This window comes from Girardinichthys multiradiatus, chromosome 1 (assembly GCF_021462225.1).
Source record: "Girardinichthys multiradiatus isolate DD_20200921_A chromosome 1, DD_fGirMul_XY1, whole genome shotgun sequence".
NCBI classification, from domain to species: Eukaryota; Metazoa; Chordata; class Actinopteri; order Cyprinodontiformes; family Goodeidae; genus Girardinichthys; species Girardinichthys multiradiatus.
The window spans coordinates 25012353-25029370 of record NC_061794.1 but is presented as its reverse complement, the minus strand read 5'-3'; the positions used below and the strand labels follow the sequence as shown (position 1 = coordinate 25029370).

The following is a 17018-nucleotide window of genomic DNA, read 5'->3' as shown; positions in this document are numbered from 1 at the left end:
GAAATGCAAAGCAGGATCGGAGATACAAGGGCTACATGTGCAGGGGAGTGCCACACAGCTAGAGCAGTGGGTTTATTTGTAAATGTACGCCTGCGATGCCACTATCTGTTAAGCCCCTCAGTCAGCTCAGCCTGCGTAATGTGAGGGGAAGTGTCACCCTGTCACCGCCATGCCAGGGATCAGCCCGCTGTTTGTGTGCTGCGAATCAAGCCAAGCTTTGAGGAGGAGGGGAGGAAATGACACGGAGGCTCTTTCATCTAATCCTTGCGGTGTAATTTGCACCTCAGTAAGTTTAATTGATGACTACTGATCAAATGCTTGCCTTTGAAAATAAAAATCTTTGGGATTGTTATTTTCCCCTTCAACCTGCAAAAAGAATTCTTAATGCACCTGATGAGAGGGCTCCATAAGTGATGGATCCCTTTCGGAGAGTTTTTAACTTTGGCACAGTTTAAAAAATAACAAAAACTTATGTCAACATATTGTATGTTTTTTCTTATTCTTTGTATTATATTTAAAGGTCTACATGATGAAAACTTGAAGGAAGCAGAGTTTTCTGCTGTGAGGATGTGCACCTGGTTTCTCTGCGCGCACCACTTCCTCCAGAGATCCAACCTGAGCGTCAGTGTCATTCAGACAAACGGATAGTGACAGGCCAAGCTTATCAACGTCACCGTCAGAATGCTCTCCGGGACTTTGATTCCGCACTTTTCCCACAGCTGAACAGAAGGCTGGTGCTTTGCAAAACAAACCAACAAACAGGAATCCTGAAGAGTGTGATGAAAGAGTAAACAACACGGCCTGGTAACATGCCCCACAACCATGACACTTCCTAAGTAGGTTAGTGCCGAGGGTAACCCAATTTAACACGTGTGACTGATTGTGCTCAAAAGTTTAGGGAGTTTGCGCCCCCCCAAAAAACAGGACTCCTGATGAAGATTGATCCGTCTCAACACCTTGGCCTTGGGAAAAATCAAATGGGGCCCGCCGGTGCCCTCGCACGTGTACAAAGCAGTTCATTATAAAGAAAAATTACAGGGAGTCATTCTATTGATGTTGCTTAACTAATTGTAAAGCAGGAGATTCAAAAGCAGATGTTGCATTTCAAAGCTGTTGTGTGCAAGGAGACAGGTTATGATTTATGCTAAAATGTGTGGCTTCAAAGCATCCAACGCGGCTTCTAAACAAATTGAACAAGTCAAGAGCTATTCACCCAGGACCAGGAGGGAGCCCGGCGCGTGTAGATCAGAGGCGTGCGGCTGCCGCTTGTAATATCACTCAGTGGAGGAGGAGGGATGGGGGGTAGGGGGTCCCATCGGGGTGGGCCGGGGTGTGGTGGTGGGGAAGGGGCCGCACAGAGAGGCTATAGCACTGAGCACCAATAAGAATTAGGGGACAAATGCAGCTGTAAGCACCTATGCAAAAAAGAAACCACCCTCTGCAAACCCTCCCTCTGCTCCGCTCCCAGAGCATCACCCACTCCACCCGCAGAGGTGGAGAGGGGTGGGCAGCATCTTGAGACTTGACATCCTTTCTGAGAAAGGCACTATTATCTGGGAGGAGAAGGAAGAGCTGGGAGAAGATATGGGGCCGGTGTCAACATACTGATGCAATTTGAGTAAACATGGATAAAGCTGAGTTAGTTGTTGGGAAGACTGATGGAGGAAGGAGGCCCGTGAATGTGTTTATCTCTGTTGTCTTCTAAATGAAGCAGACGGAGGGAAATGTGTGGAGCAATATCAGTTTGTTTGAGTAATATCAGGCTAAGCCTATTAATCTAAAATACTTGTTTTCAAAGTTTAGCGCAAGTTTTAGTTTAAAACAGAAATTACAGCCTTACATATGCCCTAATGATATAAGAACAACCAAAAAAGGTGGATGAGATTAATTTTACATTACTGAACTAGTCCTCCTTGTCAATGTTGCCATACATGTAAAATGTAGACTGCACGGACTCCTCTCATAAGTATTTTTTTTTCCACCCGTCTGTTTTCCTCCATTTGATGCAGCCTAAATTGGGACGGGGAGAAACGAATTGCTAAATTTTTAATTAACTTCATAACATCTGCACTTGTGCTTTGAGAGAGCAGCAAGATTTCCTTTTAACCTATTCCAGCACATTTGCACACCAAGGTAAATCTTGATGCTGGCACTCTCACAGAAAGGAAGAGAGAAAGAGAGAGAGAGAGAAAATCAAAAATGGAAATGAACTCTCACTTGTGTGTGCAGATCAAAGAGGCAGAATTTTTCAACTTTTTGCCATAGCTTGATCTTCAAAAAAGAAGAAAGGGAAAGTAGGGGAAATCTTAGAAGGATGAAGGAGTTTTAGTTGGAGTGTTTCTTCAGTTGTTTTATGAGTGTTAATTTCCTCAACCAGCGTGTTTTACTTGACTTTAATGTCTCAGGTAAGGTTCTTTTCTTCACTCTGCAGGTAAATGTTACTAAGACTTTTCTAAATAAAAAAGCCTTAAAAAAACATATCCTTTACTCTGTCTCTATTTGTATTGCCTTTATTCCCTCCAGATAACTTGCACTGGTATTTGTCAGATACAGTGCCTTAAAAGCATTCAGACGCCTTAGACTTTTTCATTATTATAGCACTTCAGAAGTTCAAACGAAGTCAGCATTTTTTTTAAATCAGCATCTCTACATGTAGGAAAATCATCACACTAGCACACATCATTCTGCTTAATAATGGGGTACTGAATGTGTGTTCACCTGAACCCAACAGCATCATTAAAGATTGGTACAGTGCATGCCAAGAAGCATGGAAAGCGTGATGGAAATCAACGTTATTCCTTTAAACACTGATTTTCAAACCCTTTCAAAGTTAAAACACTGGTACTCTGTTCTTTCGAAACTAATATGAACTTGTTTGTTTGCATTATTTGTCATCTGAAAATAGTGTTTATTAATTTTGAACCCATGAACATTCAGCAGAAGCTCAAAAGGACATTTTTATTTAGAATTAAGGAGAAATGTCAGTAGCTTAATCAAGTGGTTCCCAATCTTCTTCAATGAGAGTCGGCCTTTTTGCACTGACATAAAATCTGACTCTTGTACTTCAGACACACAGGGTGTATTCACACCAGGAAAGTTCTTTGGTCCACTTGTTTGGTCCGGACCAAAAGCGAACTTTATTTTTTTCATTTGGTGCGGTTTGTTTTCACAATGTACTTTTTGCAAGTGAACTAGTACTTGTAAACAAAGCCATGCGGGTGACGATCATTGTTCCCATTGGACAGAAATGACGGGGGCGGGACAGAACACAGACCCGGAAATTTAGGAAAACATCTGTAGACGTGCTGCGTGCAACACCTCTGTTCTGCAACTTTGTGCCGTTATTACAACTGCAATATTATTGTGAGAAGAGCAGCTCATTCAACTCAGACTTTGAGACGTTCCACTTTTAATTCTGGAACTCCGTTCCGTTCTCTACGTGTCCCACAACAAGCCAGTAGCGTTGCTAAGCAACACACAGCTTATCAGGTATGATTACCTTACAACACACACCTTTGCTACCGGCTACGGTGGCTTTTTATGTCCAAAGAGACGTACGCTTTTTATAGTTGGTTCGGATCGGGGCCGGTTTGTATTCAGACCATAAGCGAACCGCACCAGAGTCCGTTTGGAAGCGGACCGAGACCACATCAAAAAGTGGGTCTCGGTCCGTTTGTGTGGTCCGGACCAGGGTTCGCTTGAGTGTATTCACACCTGCACAAAAGGTCCGGACCAAGGGGGGAAACGAACTCTGGTCCGTTTAAAGCGGACCAGAAGTGGCAAGTATGAATACACCCTGCATAGACTAACAGCAACCTTGTTGTTTTATAATTCTATGCAGGGATACGATTTCAGTAGTTAGCAGTTTATACAGACTATTGTGACAATGAGCTGAATTCTCCAACAAGCCCTTCTCCAACAAGCCCTTTTTTGTTAATGTCCTTCGGAAAATTTTTTTCATAGTCTGAATCAGCCGGAAAACTCTTTTAAGTTCATGACAGTAGGATTTTTATAACTGCAGTTTCCTCCCAAATCATTTTCCAAAGTTATGCTGAAATTTGCACACATGACATATTTTCCAAACATTTTACTGCAGGTTGTCAATGTTTGAAACAGGTTGCTGCAACTGCCTGTTGATCTCAATGTCAAGATGCAATTTTAGTTTTGCGTGCAAAGAATGACGGTTTTAGTATTTAAAAAGAGTCCAAAACAGTTAAAGTAATGTATTTATCTATATTTGTAATTGATTTAATTCCATAAACACACCTGTTTATGGCATATATATATGTGAATGCTAGATATGCTGCATATAAATTGTTTGATAAGTTAGTTGGCCTTAAAGCTCAGGGTCCTGGGCACAACACCGGTGGTGTAGGGGTTAAGCATGTGACCATGTGCAGAGGCTATAGTCCTCAACGTGGCTGTCCTGGGATCGGTCCCGACCCAGTGACCTTTGCTGAATGTCTCCCCCTCTCTTTGCCCTCTTTCCTGTCTACCTACTGTTGGAAAAAATGAAAAAATAAAGTCCTCTGCTGCTGCTGCAAAAAAAAAAATGCAGGGTCCTTCTGGGGGTCAGATTAATAACCACTGCTTTAAAGATAACAAAACAAAAACCATTATTTTATTCCTGTATCTGGAAAAACTGTTATGAAATTATAATCTGCAATTAGGTGATAAATGGTTTTTATTAGTTTTTCAAATGAAAAAATTAGATGTGTTGTGTGGATTTTTAACCCTCATAAGCAATATTTAGCAGAATCACTATTTTTTTGGCAAGTTCCGCTGCAGATTCTCAGTTGCATTGAAGTCTGGAATTTGACTAAGCCTTTCCAACACATGAATATGCTTTGATCTAAACTATTTCATTGTAGTTCTGGCTTTATGTTTCTCACTGCTTATGAAAAACATCTCCACATCATGATGCTGCTACCCTTACGTTTCAGTGTGGGCATGGTGGGTTCAGCACAATATGTAATGTTCGGGCACTTTCATACCAGAGCTGTTTGGTCCACTTTAAACGAATCAGAGTTTGTTTTTTTTACCTTGGATAGAGTGCATAGATTTGCTAGGTGTGAAATGTCTTCCAAACTTTATGGAACAATGAAGGGAACTCTGGTCTGCCTGAAAACGTGGGTGTCTTTTCACTAGCAATGAGAAATGCAGATAGACTTTACATTTAACCAAAAAGGACAACTGCTGAATAATCTGCTTCCTTACCGGATGCTCTGACAGGGCAGATTCCTGAGAAGAAGCAAAACACCAAAGTAAAAACAGGAGCCCCAAGTTGTCCTACACTCAGTGTTGCTTCATTGTTTGTTTTGGTTGGAAGAGTGCTGAATCCTGTTTTCAGTCGTGCCCAAACCAAATTAAGGTGAAAAATATTTTGTTTAGGTTGTGTGAAAATACCCTTAGATTTTCTCCACACATAGTGTTGTACATGTTGATCTCATCTGAGCAGAGCACCTTGCATTTTACATTAAATGTTTGCTCTGTCCCCTACATGGCTTCTGGGAAACTGAAAAAAAAAATCTTATGGCTTTATTTATGCTCATGTCTGGTTTTAATGATGCTGTTTGTTCAGTGCTGTTCACTAACAAACCATTGAGGCCTTATACTGAGATAATATTACACACAGGATCACTCTGTTAACAAATTAGGTGACTTCTGAAGGCAATTCGTTGAAGCCTGCCTGCCATACACTACATTGTGTTGGTTTAGTATTAAGTGGCCCATCATAACATTGAGTTTGGGGTTGTAATTTGAAAAAATATGAAAAACTTCTTAGGGTATGAATGTCTGAAAGGAACAATAAATGTTGACTAGCTAAATTTGTTGAAGAAAATTAAGACAGATGCACTTACAGGGGTTGGACAATGAAACTGAAACCCCTGTCATTTTAATGTGGGAGGTTTCATGGCTAAATTGGACCAGCCTGGTAGCCAGTCTTTATTGATTGCACCAGTAAGAGCAGAGTGTGAAGGTTCAATTAGCAGGGTAAGAGCACAGTTTTGCTCAAAATATTGAAAAGCACACAACATTATGGGTGACATACCAGAGTTCAAAAGAGGACAAATTGTTGGTGCACGTCTTGCTGGCGCATCTGTGACCAAGACAGCAAGTCTTTGTGATGTATCAAGAGCCACGGTATCCAGGGTAATGTCAGCATACCACCAAGAAGGACGAACCACATCCAACAGGATTAACTGTGGACGCAAGAGGAAGCTGTCTGAAAGGGATGTTCGGGTGCTAACCCGGATTGTATCCAAAAAACAAAAAACCACGGCTGCCCAAATCACGGCAGAATTAAATGTACACCTCAACTCTCCTGTTTCCACCAGAACTGTCCCTTGGGAGCTCCACAGGGTCAATATACGCAGCCGGGCTGCTAGAGCCAAACCTTTGGTCACTCATGCCAATGCCAAACGTTGGTTTCAATGGTGCAAGGAGCGCAAATCTTGGGCTGTGGACAATGTGAAACATGTATTGTTCTCTGATGAGTCCACCTTTACTGTTTTCCCCACATCCAGGAGAGTTACGGTGTGGAGAAGCCCCAAAGAAGCGTACCACCCAGACTGTTGCATGCCCAGAGTGAAGCATGGGGGTAGATCAGTGATGGTTTGGGCTGCCATATCATGGCATTCCCTTGACCCAATACTTGTGCTAGATGGTGGGCGCGTCACTGCCAAGGACTACCGAACCATTCTTGAGGACCATGTGCATCCAATGGTTCAAACATTGTATCCTGAAGGCGGTGCCGTGTATCAGGATGACAATGCACCAATACACACAGCAAGCCTGGTGAAAGATTGGTTTGATGAACATGAAAGTGAAGTTGAACATCTCCCATGGCCTGCACAGTCACCAGATCTAAATATTATTGAGCCACTTTGGGGTGTTTTGGAGGAGCGAGTCAGGCAACGTTTTCCTCCACCAGTATCACATAGTGACCTGGCCACTATCCTGCAAGAAGAATGGCTTAAAATCCCTCTGACCACTGTGCAGGACTTGTATATGTTATTCCCAAGACGAATTGACGCTGTATTGGCCGCAAAAGGAGGCCCTACACCATACTAATAAATTATTGTGGTCTAAAACCAGGTGTTTCAGTTTCATTGTCCAACCCCTGTAGTTACATGATTAACTTTGTATTTTAAAGTAAGTTTATGAATTTGCTCGTGTGTTATTCATATGAGAAAACAAGAATGCTTGTGCATTCAGCAGCTTTTAAAATAAAAGTATTTTAAATTTAGTCTCTCTATGGAAGTTTCCTTGGGTGTTGTAAATGATATTAGCAACTTATTTGATTCAATCGTGAGGAACAGTTGACCAGGCTTAGTTAGGGAGAAAACAGTTCATTTTTATCCGACAAGAGAGAGCAACAATATGAAACGGTAGTTTGTTTTATTGAAAGGCAGCTTAGGCCCAACACATCTCTGTTTGTGATTTCCTTTCTTCTACCATTACAGGTCTTCCTGTTTGGTCAGAGGGATATGAAATTGGAGCAGGCAAGTCAAGACCCACCCCCACCTGGTTGCAAGGCACCTGCACAGGTAATCCTGACTGATGTGGGTGATATCATAGCACACCAAAGCTCATTTAGCAGCTTTCCCTTTGATAAAAGGACACAATGGTTTCCCTATAGAAAAACCTTTTGCTTTTATCTGTGTGTGGCAAAAAGTCTCAAACACGAAAGGAAGTTGACAACAAATAATAAAAAAAACTTGCCTTTGCTTTTCTGTCTCTCTCCACAAGAGGACGCTCCTCTCATGCTGCATCCAGTTAGGACTGTCACATAAACTTCTCTTTTTTGTCCTTTAAGTTAATGCTGAAAGATATACATGGAATCAGCATAAAAAAAACACTCTTCTAAATTAATGAAAGGTTCCAAAACAAAGGTTTTTACGTATATAAAAAGCTTTCAACCATTACAGTGGCAGACATTGCAATTCACCCACACTGACCCCCATTGGTCTTCTAGACCTTTAGTTCCTCTACTTATTAAAAATGATTTCCATGTACTTTTCTGTGTGCAAGTATTTTTTATGGATATTATGCAGATGTCCAAAAATAATTTACTTGTCACAAACACCAATTTCTTCATTCACCTTATCCCTTGATCCGATGATGCATTGCATGAATTTTTTCTGCAAAGTATTTTTACATGTCAACTTACAGTCTCTTGCAGAGCAAATACAGGTCAAAGCATTTGGGAACCTTACATTTTCAATTTTTAAGTTAATAATATGGACATGCAAGTCATTTCATCCTTTTAAGGTGTGTGAAATGAACTGAAGAAAGATTATTTAACTACTTAAAATCCACTTTTATGGCAGAAGAATGGAAGTGGGAATATAGAAAGAAAGAAAGAAAGAAAGAAAGAAAGAAAGAAAGAAAGAAAGTCACTATAATGCAGTGGAGGGGGGCCCTCTGCTTTGTCTGTCTGTGGATTGGGGCCATCAGATAACAGTCAGGACAATGGTGCGCCATTCTGAGGGGGTCAGTTAAATGAGCAGGAAGCAGCGGTGAGCGCCTAGTGGAGGCTTCTGGTAGACTCCCAGGGGTCCGCTCAGCCCTGATGGAGCACGCCACCGTTGAATGGCTGCAAAGCCTAAGAGGAAATGAGAGGCTGGTAGCCACCCAGCTGGAGCCATGAACCCTCTTTGATGCTGTTTAAGTAAAGTTGGGAGGAAGGTTAAGGTGATGGGGACATGAGATGAGATAAAAACAAAGAAAGTGTAAAAGGAGGAGAATAAGAAATAACAAGAGAATAAGAAAAAAGCTAAAACAAAGTGCTGACAGTAAAGTGCAAGGAAGCAAAACTATTTAACAGGAGAAAGTCTGCTAATACATCATGTATATTTTTCTTCAGACAGGTTTGTCTCACTCAGTGTAGGCACAAAGTAAGTTTGAATTAAAATTTCATTTTTTATATATATTTTATGGATAAGGTAATTTGTTGCAAATTGTTTTTGCTTAATTGACTCAAGAGCTTGACTTTTATAAATATGAAACTCACTTGCTAAAATCATTGATTTCCCTTTACTCCGCCTGTCAAGTTGTGTGGTTGTAGAGTAGGGCCCAGGCGCAGACTGGAGCGTTGGATGAATAATAATTTTTTTAATGAGGACAGGAAGCTGGCTGCACAATAGCACAGTTGGTAGCACTGAGTCTTTCCACATGGAGTTTGCATGTTCTCCCTGTGCATGCGTGGGTTCTCTCCAGGTACTCCGGCTTCCTCCCACAGTCCAAAAACATGACTATTAGGTTAATTGGTCTCTTTAATTTGCCCTTAGGTGTGAATGGGTGCGTGCATTGTTGTTTGTTCTGTATGTTGCCCTGCGATGGACTGGCGACCTGTCCAGGGTGTACCCCACCTCCGCCCATAGACTGCTGGAGATAGCCACCAGCTCCTCTGTGACCCAGTATGGAAGAAGCAGGTTTAGAAAATGCATGGACGGATGGATGGAGGGAGGATAGGAAACTCACAAAAACACAAGAAGAAGAGGAACATGTGAGTCACAGACATGCAGACAGGGAGTATAATGGGAGGCTCCTGTGGGGAGCAATGATAACAGGTCAGCTTAAATACTGAGGGATGAGGGGAGAAATGACATATAATGCAGGTGCGAGCAATCAGGAGAATATGTGGATCAGCTGGGCAGAAGGCAAGTGGGGAGACAGGGAAGGGAAACTTATTGGCATGAATAGAGCTCAGCTGGGACACTAAATGAGGGGAAAAGAAAAACAGATGTAACAGAATAAATACTAAGTACAATAAGAATGAACTAATACACTAAGCACAAACGAGTAACTTCTATGGCAAGAATATTATTGACACTATTGGCTATGTGAAAACAGATTTGACAGTATAGTTGTATTTTCTTCATTAAGTCATTTCTTCAAAGCCTTCTTTTCCTAATGTATTTCTGCTGTGGTGTCATTCTGTCCTGATGACTGGATATAATTTTTTGAATTGGGCTTTTATTTAACTATTTTTGAGCAGATCACTATTTAAAATTGTTGCAAAATATAACTCCCTTCTCTTTGAGGTTGCTTTAGAGTTAGATTATTCAGCAATATTAATTTCAATTAATCATCTGTTGGTATCGGTGGAAATAATTATCTGATTGCAAAAATAATCCACGTTTAACATGCACCAGTTAATGCCACAGGTTAAGCTTCATCTCAATAAAGGTGCCACCACAAACAGCTCAACAAGTAGTTATTTTTGGACATACCCAAGCTTTGAAATGACATGGTGTAGGTGTCTTATTATTGTAACAGATAAAAAATAAAAAATTTAGCTAAACTACTAATGAGTTACTTAAAACATACACATTACTCAATACCAGGACAAATTGCTTTGCCTAGAGCCTAAGTGAAATGTATATTAGTGACTCCTTAGGCTAGGTAAAAACAAATCTCACAGTATAGTTTTATTTTCTTCATAAAGAATTTTTTTTCAATGTCTCCTTTCATAATGTATTCCTGCTGTGGTGTTAGTCTGTCTCTGATGACTGAATATAATTTCTTGAATGGAGCTCTTACGGACGTATATTTGAGCAGATAGTTATTTGCTATATAACTCTCCTCTCTTTGTTCAGTCTAATTGCTGCAAAATGTATCCAATGAAAACTGCTCTGCTTGAGGTCTGTAGGGACATTATGAGGACATGTTTTTTGGTAATCATATTGAGTAGGAGATTACCATTTGGGGTCCCTCAGGGCTCCATTCTCGGGCTTCATCTGTTTTTATTTTTGACAGCGCCTCTAAAGCTGAGGTGTCTAAAAAGAACCCATATGTGTGCCCCCAAACTGCAATTTCAAAGTGATTCAAATTTGGCCAACCAGAAAATGCAGTTGACACAGATGGACACACTGACAAAAGAATCCTTTTAAAATGGAACACAGACACAACACAAAGTATTTTTCTTTTATTAAACTTTTTTTTGCTTTTATTTAAATTTTATAGTAAATGGGACGAGTGAACAGTATTTAGTTTTTATATTATGCTTTTCTTTTGATAAGGAAATATTAAAGATCCTTTTCATGTTTTAGATTTACAGTAATTTATAAATCCTTTCTCTCAAAAATCAAGCCACTGTCATATTATGGCATGTTTAGTTTATTGTTGAACAGGTAAAAAAAAAACAAAAAAAACTCAATTCTTGGCCTGAAAGTATTTTCAATTTGGCAACTTTGATCCGTGTGGCAAAAAGCTTGGACACCAATGCTTTAGATGGCTTATAAGCAGTTTCAGCAACATATTTGATCTCTTATATATGAATGAGGATCCAGTCTGTGGTCTCATGTTTTTTTGTCTGATCACTCAAAGCTGAACTATGGTTTATGTCATCATCTAATTAAACAAACAGAAATGTTGAACTTTTTACCCAACAGTTGTGTCAGGCAGCAAAAAGACATGTATTGTTTGTGAATTGCCCAGGAAACCTTGGCTACTTTCACACTGCAGGTCTTGATGCTCAATTCCAATTTTTTAATGAAATTCGATTTTGAGTGGTTATTTAAGCTACGGATTGAATGTGACCACCATCAGAGCGACCATACGCAGAAGGAGAATGTAGACGTCGCACAGCAGCACATTGTTTATGTAAGTAATAAAGGATGCGAACGTAGCCTTAGTGTCATGATTGATAAGGGAACTTCTTCAAATTATTAATCAAAATCATTTATACATTTTACTCAGAAGGAATGTTTTAAAATTAAGAACTGTGGCATAAGAAGCTTAATTGGAGATTTATATATTTTTTCCTTCTAATTTTTTTTTCCCTTTTAATTTTTCCTTGTTTTAATAGAAGCATGTATGTATATATTTTCTTCTGGTAAAAAGTAAATTTTTTAAATATATTTCCCAATAAATCTAGGACATGATCAATTCTTTTCACGTTTGCTGATGCTTAGTTTGCTTCGGCAGAGATTAATGACTCGCCTATTGGCACCATTGGTAAAGATGTATAAAAAAGCTTCTAAATAGATTAATCTTTTATTGTAGTTGTCTGAGTCTGTATGTGTGTGTGTGTGTTTTGGTGTACTTGTCTACATAACCATTCAGTTTCCAGTTGGTACTGGAGCTCTCAGGTGCGCTGGATGACAGGTGTCTCCTATCTGCTGATTGCTTGGAGGAGTACTTAAGCGGGAGGCTGCCAGCACTTCGATGCCAGAGTGTTTGCTTTAGTGGTAAAAAGCTCAGCCTATACTGATCTTTTGCTTTGTTTTTGAACTTCATGTAACTTTGTATTTTGTTCCCACGCAGGTTTTTACCTGAGGCTTTGTTTACCTTGCTGAGTACCGACTTTGTTCCAGAGGTTCTCTGAGCATCTGGATTATCAACTACTGAGTTAAGGATCTATCTTCCTGTGGATTTCTCTCACCACCGTCTGTACCTTTCGGGCACGGACCAAGCTGGCGGCTTCCCGTTTCCTCCAACTCCAGGACCCAGGCATCAGCATACCCTGTCCCTTCCTCCATCTCGAACATCAGCACCTGAGCTCCATTTCGCTGGCACCAAGATCAAACAACTAAACGATCTTCCTTCGCAAGTTAAGACTCTGAATCTCTCTACCCCTGGTGGTTCAAAGTACAACAATTTAGTAAGCCATTTCTCAGATCTAAGTAATCAGTTACTTCATATCATTTGTTGTTCACCAGTTCATTCTTCTTCCTTCCCATACAGTTGGTGTTTCCAGTCCTCATCCCAGATTATTTTGCTGACAATAAAATCTGTAAAACGTTCTCTTCTGAGTGTTCTCTGTATGTGGGTCAGATCTATACCGAAAATGACAGTAGTACTATAATTTCACACTGAACAATTCAGAAAAAAAGCAACCTTTTATTTATGTACATTAATTTTGTGATTAAAAATCCCATGTTGAGTAATATTTTTAATAAAGCCAAAAGTGGGACAATTAGTTGTATCCCTGTTGTTAATGCTTTGTACAGGTGTGCTTGCTAATATGTTAGCTCTTAGGCTTCTCTAACCTATCAAAAGGTTGGAGCATACGAAAAGCGGGATCTTTGACCATTCCCATGCTTAATTGCTTTAAATTGTCCAGAGTTTGTGAGTGACCAGATGTGATAATTACTCTTTATTTCGTAATTAATTTTTACGGTCTACATTGACAATTAAAACTCTTGAACCCCTAATGAGATGACCAGAAATGCAATATTTCTTTTTAATGCAACCCACCGATTGAAGATCAAATTGTTCTTTCTTAAAATTTGTTTCTTGGTCAAAGTACTTTGTTCACTTTTGATTGTCTGTCATACTGAGACACTGAAGTGTACAAGTGAACTGAAATGAACTCAGTCCCTGGAATTTACTTGTACCTAATTATTAGAAACTCAGCTTATTTGTTTTAAAGATACATGCAGAACAATGTCTAAAACCAGAGCCGATGGTGGTACTAAGAACTTTAATCTGCTGTGTAGTCCCTGGTTACTTAATATTTCTGCTGCTGTTTTAGAAATGCTACTTTGTGTTCCTTTTATCATTGCTCACAGATAATACACGGAGGCAAGTCATTAAATTTTTAAATAAACTTAATCATAATATAAAATGGTAAAATAGTCTTAGTGGCAGTCATTAGCACATTTTCATACAAGAAGACAACACAAATTCAAAAAGATATTCAGAAAGCCTTTCTAAAAACATCCCTACATATCCTAAACATTTTAAGTGAAACTAAAACAAATATTACAAAAATAGGTTTCTTTTTTGCAGAAGAAACCTTCCGCTAAAAGCTGTCAAGTCAACATTTTTGGGTGACGAGCACAGTAGGAGGTAAGCCTAGTTGTACTTGTGATTCTCAAGGACCCACTCCATTAAAGTCCCAGAAGATTAGATACTGAAGCCACTATGCTGAATCAGTGCAATGTAAAATCCCATTTGCTTTATGCTTATCACTGAGGCTAATTTTTACAATAATTTGCCTCTTGTTCCAAGAAAAATAAGCACAATTTCCACATCATAAATGTTTAGTAGACAGTTTTTTTTCTGCTTTTTAGACTGTTTTTGTGTTCAGTGCATATGCGATTAATGATTAGTCTCTGGTGGACATACAAGAGAAATGACAACATGAGGAAACGTTGCGCCCTGCTGCTGAAAGTGAATCCAGTGTTGACAGAAAGTGTTGAGGTGAAGCAGACAATGGTTACAATGTGGTTCAAGGCTGTGTCGCCACTGTGTACTTCAGCTGCACAATGCACTGGCATGGTAAGGGAAGTGACATATCCCAAAACTCTTGACTCTCCAGGCACTTCAAGCACACTGAAGATCAAAACAGTTTGTCGACATGCTTTGGTTACTTTGTTCTTTTACAAATTGCTAAAAACTGCTCATGGCTGACTGCAAAAATAATTGTTCAATATTTGACAAGAGCAATTTTCACTGAAATACAGATATCGTTCATATAAGTGTGTACATGTTTTTTAATTGTGTGTAGCACAGTGTCCTGAAAAGGGAACTGCAGGATAGGGACTATCAGTGGAGAAAGGAAGGTCAGTTGGGAATCCCGCCTTTTGTTCTGCTCAGATGTCAGGTCACCTAAGTAAGGCAGGACTTTTTTAGGTTTATTTTCCTTTGCCTATTTTCTTACAACAGAAACGTTTGCCTCTGCCTCTTTCACAAGCTAGGTTCTTGATATGGCCACAAAGATGAGCCTCTTTTTAAACTGCTTCTGGACAATTCTAAAACATCTATTTAGTCATCCTTATATTCCAGCTTTCACAATTGAAGTCTGTTTGTGAAATCACATGAGGTGTGGAATATGATGGGTCAGTACTGGGTGCTACACATGAAATGGGCGTCTCCCATTTTAAACCTTAAAACACACTGGGTATGAAATTTCAGAAGTTACTTTGAATTTTACTAATAAATGCTGACCACCACTCCACCACCCCACAAAGATATTGACAATCAATCAATGTATGGTTTTGTCTCTGAGAACTTCAGTATGACCTATCGATCAAGCTCATCCATATTCTTTAAAACGGTCTTCTGTGATGGTACCCGGAGCTCTCTCACCAGAGAAGAACTCATGAACATCAGGGCTACTACACCAGAGGAGTTATTTCCCACTTTTCTGCCTACTGCTCTGGAATTTTTGGACATTCTGGTCAAAGGTTCCGCTCACCTTTGTTCACGCGGTGAAACGCCGGAAGAGAGGGAAACGGGCTGGGGTGCTGGTACGACTTCACCAGCGTGGACTACGAACACCGTTACCTGGAATATTTCTCTCTAACGTGCGCTCACTTCCCAACAAAATTGACGAACTACAACTGCTGTTGGGGAAAAACAGGGACTTTTATTCATCGGCAGTTTTGTGCTTCACGGAGACGTGGCTGTGTGGATTAATACCGGACTCTGCGCTGCAGCTGGCAGGATTCCAGCTCTACAGAGCGGACAGAGACACGGAACTCTCCGGCAAAGCGAAAGGTGGAGGAATCTGTTTTTACCTCAACAGTGGTTGGTGCAACGACGTGACAGTGATTCAGCAGCACTGTTCTCCAGACCTGGAATCCTTCATCATAAACTGTAAGCCTTTCTATTCCCCCCGTGAGTTCGCTTCGTTCATCCTGGTCGGTGTTTACATCCCGCCGCAAGCTAACGTGCAGGTCGCACAGCGCATGCTCGCCGACCAGATACTGAGTGTGGAGCGGACCAACCCGGACTCCTTAGTTATCATCGCTGGTGACTTTAATAAAGGTAATCTGACCCACGAACTCCCCAAATATAGACAGTTTATAAAATGTCCGACCAGAGAGGACAACATTCTGGATCACTGTTACACCACCATCAGAGACGCTTATCACGCCGTCCCACGTGCTGCACTGGGCCAATCCGACCACATCATGGTCCACCTGATTCCTGCATACAGGCAGACACTAAAGCTCTGCAAACCTGTTGTGAGGACGACAAGGAAGTGGAGCAGTGAGGCTGTGGAGAATCTCCAGGCGTGTTTAGGCTGTACAGACTGGGATGTGTTCAGGACTACTACCAACAGTCTGGACGAGTACACAGAGGCTGTGACTTCCTACATCAGCTTCTGTGAGGACAGCTGTGTACCATCATGCACCAGGGTGAGTTACAACAACGACAAACCCTGGTTCACAGCTAAACTCAGAAGGTTAAGACTGGATAAGGAAAAGGCCTTCAGGAGTGGGGACAAAGACATATACAGAGAGGCTAAGTACAAGTTTGGCAAGGCAGTGAAAGAGGCCAAACGACTGTACTCTGAGAAGCTCCAAAACCAGTTTTCAGCCAACGACTCTGCGTCTGTCTGGAAAGGGCTCAAGCAAATCACCAACTACAAGCCGAAAGCCCCCCACTCCATCAACGACCGACGCCTCGCCAACGACCTGAACGAGTTCTACTGCCGCTTTGAAAGACAAAGGGACAGTCCTGCAACCATCCCCCACGACGCCCCCCAACAGCTGCAGCCACAATCCACCACCCCCACCTCCCCAACCTCTAGAGGGGCCTTGGCACCTCCAACCCCCACCCTGAAGTTCCCCCCCACCAGCCCCCTACCCACGCCAAGGACGGCTCTTTCCATCCAGGAGAGGGACGTCAACAAACTCTTCAGGAGACAGAACCCCCGGAAAGCTGCTGGGGTCCGGATTCTGTCTCACCAGCCAGCCTGAAGCACTGCGCTGATCAGCTGTCTCCAGTCTTCACAGACATTTTTAACACCTCACTGGAGACATGTCATGTGCCAGCCTGCTTCAAGTCCTCCACCATCGTCCCTGTTCCCAAGAAGCCAAGGACCACAGGGCTTAATGACTTCAGACCCGTCGCCCTGACCTCTGTGGTGATGAAGTCCTTTGAGCGCTGTAATGGAAAATTCTTTTAAAGTGCTCTGATATTCCCTTCACCTCTCTCATTTGATTCTGTGTTTTATCACCCACAGGTGACCTTCCATCTACCTCTCACCTCTGACCTCTGTGTTTTGTTAGTGTTCTGTTTTTTAGAGCAGATGGACTCTAAATTCCAATGCTGGA

General features: G+C 41.1%; 1 long non-coding RNA gene across 1 annotated transcript; it reads left to right on the top strand.

Moving 5' to 3' along the window:
* Positions 1 to 9401: 9401 nt before the first annotated feature.
* On the top strand, positions 9402 to 12827 carry LOC124874623. Its single transcript, XR_007039857.1, has 3 exons — positions 9402 to 12197; positions 12274 to 12610; positions 12694 to 12827. It is a non-coding gene; the product is annotated as an uncharacterized LOC124874623 (long non-coding RNA).
* Positions 12828 to 17018: the final 4191 nt, after the last annotated feature.